The following is a 6,822-nucleotide window of genomic DNA, read 5'->3' on the forward strand; positions in this document are numbered from 1 at the left end:
GGGCGCAGCAGCAAACAAACACCCAGCGCCGGATTCTGGGAATTGGGCCAGAGCATTCCCGGGGCAGGCCACGCTCCGGCAAGCCAGCGGGCTCCTGCTTCACCCCAGCGGCTCCCGGGCAGGGGGAGGCAGCAGCCCCCCGGCTCTGCCACCGCGGCCCGACGCGAGCAGGTGAGCAGGGGGGATTGCAGGGCAGCCCCCTGTTCCACCCAAGGAGCAGTGGCTACCTCGAAGGGTGACATGAGCTGTCCCCACGGCCACAAGGCTCAGCGGAGGCTGGCGTTGGGCTGAAGGTCAACGCGGCCCCCCAGGCTCCAGCCACGCCAATGTCCCTGCCCTTCACCCGTCCCCCCACCCTCTGCCGGGCTCAACTTTCCCATTCAGCTGCCTCTCTCCCGCAGGGAAAACAAACACACCAGAGATAAGGGCCATATTGGCAGAGTCCAGGGAGCAAAGTCCCCTCAGTAAGACCCGCGCCTGCCTGCCCAAGCCGAGGGCACGGCAGATGGGGGAAACTGCTGTCTCTGGCTCCTCATCCCAGGGGCAGATGAGCTGCTCCAGAGCTCGCAAGTGCTGCTGGCTGTGCCCAAGCAGAGAGGCTGCAGTCTGGTGGCTAGCATTCCCAGCAGGATTAGGGGCAGCCTCCCTTCATCAGGCCATGGGCACAAGCACCTGCAGTTACCTGAGCCAGCCCAGCACCTGGAGATAAGGATCTGGGACCCTTCCTGGGCATAGAGCCCTTCCCACAGCCCTCTTCCCAAGGAAGCCACTTGAGATCATTTCCTGTCCCACACCTGCAGCTCCGGGAACCGGTTCTGGCTTCCAGGCCCTGCTCCAACCAATGGACAAAGGAGCAGAGCCTGGAAGCACAGGGGAATCTCACTGGCACCAGGACAGGACCTGCACCACTACGGGCAGCCAGCACTATGTGCCCTTCTAGCAAGAACAAGTCACCAAGGAACTGTGAGCATAAGTGGGGAGAAGGGCAGGAAACAGGGCCCCCCAGCCTTCCCAGCAACCCCACGCGGAGTCTCCCTACACAAAGGGTACCCAGGCACCCCTGAGGCAGTCAGGGCACCCTTCCCTCTTCCAGGAGGAGACACCCTCCCCTCCCCACACTGAGCAAACAGGTGAAGTAGCATTTGGTGAGGGAGTGGCCAAGAGGGAATTGCCGAGATTAAGCCAAGCCGGCCTGAGGGAGCGGCCCAGGAGGAGTGGGACCCCCTGCCCCCCCTCGCCCCAGCCAGCCCGGACTCCCCGAGCAGGTAGGGCGGCCACGGGCTGAGTCAGAGCACAAACCACGCGGGGCTGGGCTGAACACCCCCGGCTCGGGCTCCGCATGACCTCATCAGGTGCCCGGCTCTCTAATTGCACGCGTGTGTCTGCTGGAGATGGCTCCGAGGGCCCTGCCAAGAGCAGTAATGAATGGGTGAAGGAAAGCCACTGGAGAAGCATCAGGCAGGAGCCAGGGAGTGAATCATGGCTGGAGGTGGGGAAAGGGGGTGCTGCAGCAGGGTGACAGCAAGTCCCCCAGAGTGCTCTAAGGCCCCACAAGGTGCACACACAGGCTAGCAGGAGCCAGCACTCACACAGAGCAGCAAGGATCAAACAGAACAGTGGGCCAGCAAGACTCCATCCTACCCCAGCCCCCTGGCCAAACTGTTTGCACCCCCAACCCTCTCACTGAGAAGCACCTTCCCAGGCTCCTGTGCGAGCTGAAGGGAAGGAAACCTTCGCTTCCTGGTCAGACGGGAGATGACATCGTGGCTTCCCTTTCCTGCTAGTTTCTAAACACGACGTCCTGCCAAGGGCCACTCCCCACTGCCCCTGGCCTGCATGCAGACGATCTGGAACCAGGCTGGGAATGCCAGACATGGGCACCACCACCAGCCCAGCCTCAGCCAGCTATGCCAGCCCAGCCAGGAGGTCAGCATGGCCCACCCAGAAGATCAGATGCCTGGCCTTCCAGCTTGTTGGAAGGGGTCTGCCACCAAGAAATACATCTGACTGTTAATCATCCATAGTACTATCACATTCCTGTCCAGGGCTGGGAGAATCCTATGAGGAGAGGATGGAAGATGCTGTTTTCCAACCCCATGAGGCTCTGGCTGTGCCCCAGAGATGGGTTGGTTACCTGCAGAGCTATGGCAGCACCAACACCACAACCTCAGCACAACATCTGCCCCCTAAGCCGGTTCTCCAGCCTCCCTCACACACCTCATGTCCTTGTCTGCACAACGCCCTCAGAGCTCCCTCCTGACACTGTGGGGCTGCCAAGGCTCCTGAAGGCAGGACAGGGCACCCCTGGGAAGCCAGCATGAGTCCCCTCAGAGGTCTCACTAATGCCAGAGCTTTGCTCCGCAGGCCCATCCACCTGCCCTTCACAGGGCGGCTCCTCTTGCTGCCGAAAGGAGAATGGAGAAGGGAATTGAGTGGTTTTCCACCGCAGCCAGCTGCTGTGGACAGACCCTGGGCAGAGATCAGGGGGGGCTCTGCCATACCAGTGTTTTCTGGAGGTAAAAGCAAGCAAGAAACAGAAGAGAAAGCAAGGATGGCACAAAGCCAACCTGGAGAAGGCAGGCTCCCCACATCAGAGAGGATTTCTCCCAGAAACACCCTGGGCTCTCTACCTCCTCCCCCTCAGACCCCAGTGAGCAGGAGGGGGACAACATCTCTCCCCCTGGAGCGAGCTGGGCTGCCCGCAGCCAAGCCAAGCATGGCAAGCAGCAGCCCTGCGTGCAGCAACACGCTCGCAGGAATGCGTTACTCCACTGGGCAAGGGGCCTGCCAGTAGCATGCAAACAACCCCGGTGACCCACCCTTCCAGGTCGGAAAAACTCGTCTTTGCAGTTCCACACACACTCCCTCCCACCCACAGCAGATACCCACATGCAGCCCAGCACTACTGCCTCCCCTTTCCGACTGGGCCAGGACCGGGGCTGGGAGCTCCGGGAAGCAGCTGGAGATCCAGGGACTCTTGTCGGAACAGACCGGCCCCAGTGCCATATGAGATGGGGGTGAGAGGAAAACGTATCGTCTAGGGACAGTGAGACGCCTTCCTCCTTCTGGACAGGGCGGGAACCAGTTCCCCATATTCATCCAGTCCAAGGTCATACAACTCTCACACGTGAGGCCACCTTGCTCCCTCCCCCAGGTAACCACGTTCCTGTGCAGGTACTTTCACAGTTGCAAAAGATGTGTAAGACGAGGGGAGAAGAGAGAGCTGCCCTCCCATTGCTCACTCCTGCCTGCTCCAGCTGCTCTCTCCCCATGCCTGGTGCTCACAGCCCAGCCCTCAGGGACCCAGCAGTGGCAGGTATAGCTCAGGTGTGCCCAGGAGGGCCAGCGAACTTTGAGCAGCATTCGCTGTGACCAGGGCCAACGCCCAGAGGAACAGGAACAGTCAGGGCCAGGATGGAGGTACGGGAACAGCTCCTGCCCTCACACACGAGCTCAGCATGCCACTGCCACCAGCCCCAGCCCACCCAGGAGCATCCCATACAAGCCCTGGAGCTGCAGATGTTTCCAGAGCACCACCACCCTGGCCAGGCTATAGGAGAGCTCTTCCCAGGGCTCAGCCCCTGCCGCAATTTGGCTGGACCCTTCTGTGTTTGTGCCAGAAAGACAGTCACACCTGGACAAGTATCCCACCAAGACTGGTACCACAGCAGAAACTCCACATCCCATCAGCTCAAGTATCTGGGTACAGACCTGCTAAAATCAAATGCATGGTAAGTCTGGCTCAGGTCCTCAGGTCTGCACTGGCACAAGCATTCTTGCAATGGGTAAGAGCTCTGCAGTGCAAAGTCACCACAGACCTGCAGCATGAGGTTAGGGACACTGGCATAAGTTCCTGGGCACCCACCACTCCTGTCAGCATCCCCTGTCAGGAAAGCACATCTCCCTCAAGGCAGCAGGAGCCGGCGTGGAGGGCTTGGCAGCAGGGACCAGTCATTCCCACCTCAGTCCAAGGTCCATACACGGCACACATCCCACTGCCAACCTCCAACCAGCAGCTCCTCCGGGCTGGGAAGAGCAAACGAAAGCAGAGGTGATGGGCACCCTGGTTAAGGGTTGGCCTATCCTGGCACCATGCCCAGCAGCTTGTGCTCCTTAGTCACTGGTTTGCCCCCACACCCAGCAGAGCCACCTCATCTCACCCCTCCTTGCACAGGCCACCACAAGGAAGCAGTATTCCTCACAGGGAAGAGTTGCTTCCTCCACATGCAAAGAGAAATAGGAGGATCACACCCACTGCCATCCTGAAGCCCCCCAACAGGCTGAGGGCACATGGGAACACAACAGAGCACATTCATCCAGAGGTCAGGCCCCACATGCAGCAGTCACCAGACAGAGCAGGGGGATAGGCACTCCTGTGCCAAACCAACACCAGCAGCCTTCCTGGAGGGAAGGAAGGTGGATTAGCAACAAGCACAAGACAGGCAGGAGCTGGATGGACTCATCAGCCTGCTGCTGGGGGTTTCCAGCAAAAGAACTGGCTCTAAGAAACCATTTCCTCCCCCAAACAGCCTCCTCAGATGATATAAAGCAAAAAGAAGGTTGTGGCCACCTCAGAGAACTTGAGGACTTTGGTCGAGAGCCCGTAAATCCAACCCCTTTCCGACAGCCTAGCACTGAGGCACATTCCTGAACTCCGTGCCAGAGGACAACCTCCTCCGCTGGCCAAGCTCTGTGTCACTCACTGAGGAGTGCCTGAATTACCCAGGTTCAGCTTTTGTCATCACATCCAGGCAACACCTGCTGTGTTTTATTGACCCAAACCAGCTCCAAGTTCTGCTTCTGTCAGCAAGGCAGGGACGGGACACAGCCAGGGCGCTGCAGAGACACAAGTGTTCAGAGCCAGGAGAACTCTGTACTTCCCTGGAGACAGCATCACCACAATCTTGGGAAAGGGCTCTGTCCTTGCCAGCAGTAAATGAGAGACAGTTATGAGGGGTTGTTGGAAAGGGAAACCAAGAGCTTTACCCAGCACTCTCCCCCTAAGGCCACAGACACTGGTAAGCTATTTCAAGAAGCCAGCAGCCTTCCAGGCACGATCCAAGCCACACTATTATTTTCTGGGTGTCCTAAAGCCACCTCCACTGCAGATACAATGGGCCAAGGTCTTATCTCCGTGCCAGAGGCTGGAGGAGGGAAGAGATGAGAGGCAATCCAGGGACAGACGCCGGCTCCGCGGTCTGGGCTGGACCATTCATCTGACTCCCAGCCCATCTTTAGGGAAGGGATGGCCTCAAGGGCTCCTCAACCACAACGATCAGGCCCTGACCTCTGCGTCGGAAGGGAGGAGGCTCACCCCTCTGCGGCAGCCCAGGCAAGCCCAGCACGCTCCACTGAGTGAGCACTTTCATCCTCCCACCACTTCCAGGAAGGTTCCACGCGAGATTCCAGCAATGCTGCACATGGCAAAGGACAATTATCTGCACACTCAAGAGTCCAGCCAAACTCAGCCAAGTGGAAGAGCAGATCCTTAAAAACTGCCTTTTTGCTGTTGACAGAGCATGACCAAACACCAACAGGTAAAGAATCTGCCTCACTAAAGCCCTGGGAGCAGGATGGAGAAGACAAGGTAACCCTGGGGAAGAAGACTAACAATTTTCCTGACTAGTTTATTCCCACCAACCCGGTGGACATTGCCCCATTCCATTGGCAGGAGCCCCAGCAGTCAGGAGCATGGGAGTCACCAGCCCATGCTCCCCACCAGCCCATGCTGACCCCACCTTGCCACATCCAGGAGAGAGGGCACAGAATTTACAACTTCAAACACAAGCTGTGAGGATGGCTTTACAGGATCCCAGCACACCTGCAAAGCTGAGAACAAGCTCAGTTCTCCACACCAAAGAGCTGGATAGTCATGTCCAAAAGCATCTGTGCAGCGTAGGGAGGGCGTCAGTGAAACCACAGGTAGCTGCAGTTCAATACCATCACGAGGCTCCGTGTACCCAGATGCTCCTCTCTGGCTCACCTGGAGCTGGGCAGAAGCCTGTGTGCCACAGCCTGGGAGAGGAGCCTCCAGCTCCTGCTGGTCACAGGACAGCCCAGGCCCCCCAAATAACATCCCGAGTCCCATCGTCACCAGCTCCCTGGAAGGGCAAGGGCACCGAGCCTTTGGAGAGAGGGAGGCACTCCAGCAGGTCCACCCCTCTCTCCAACAATCAGAGGAAGCTTTGTTGTCCAGGCTCCCTCGCCCAAACCCTAGGGCAGTCACGGAGGTGCCCCACCTCCTTTCTGCCAGCCCGCGGGCACTTCTCAGATGCCAGCAGCCCTCATGACTGAGAGGCACCCAAACTTTCTCACCCCAAGCTAAGTCTCCTCCCTGCAACGCTCCGAGGAGGCATAGGAATGCCCACACAAAAGCGATGCCGGGGAAGGTCACCGGACAAGGCACGACGCGCGCTGGGTAGATGGGAGGCAGCCAGACTGTCGCTAAATGACAGTGTGGCCAAGGGAGACTCAGAACGAAGTGGCGGCTGAGCAGCAGACTCCCGAGAAGGGCTCCGGCACTGTTCTGACTCCTCGAGAAGCGTTTCGGTGTCGCTTGTGAGCTTGGGCGGACGGGCCTGTCGGGCTGTTTTGAAGCTCAGAGCGATTCCATTAGGAGGAGCCGCAGCCCCACCCGTACACTTGACCCCCCCGGGCACACCGGCCCCTTCCCCGCCAGAACAAAGGAGCGGGCGAACGACGCACCGGGCGATGAGCCCGTGCGCAGACCGGCAGAGCCGAACTGAGCAGCCGGACGCAGAGCCGAAGAGCCGGGCCGTGTCTCGGCCGAGACCCCACGGAGGGACCTAGCCCGATCCCCGC

Source organism: Parus major, chromosome 5 (genome assembly GCF_001522545.3).
Source record: "Parus major isolate Abel chromosome 5, Parus_major1.1, whole genome shotgun sequence".
Taxonomy (NCBI): domain Eukaryota; kingdom Metazoa; phylum Chordata; class Aves; order Passeriformes; family Paridae; genus Parus; species Parus major.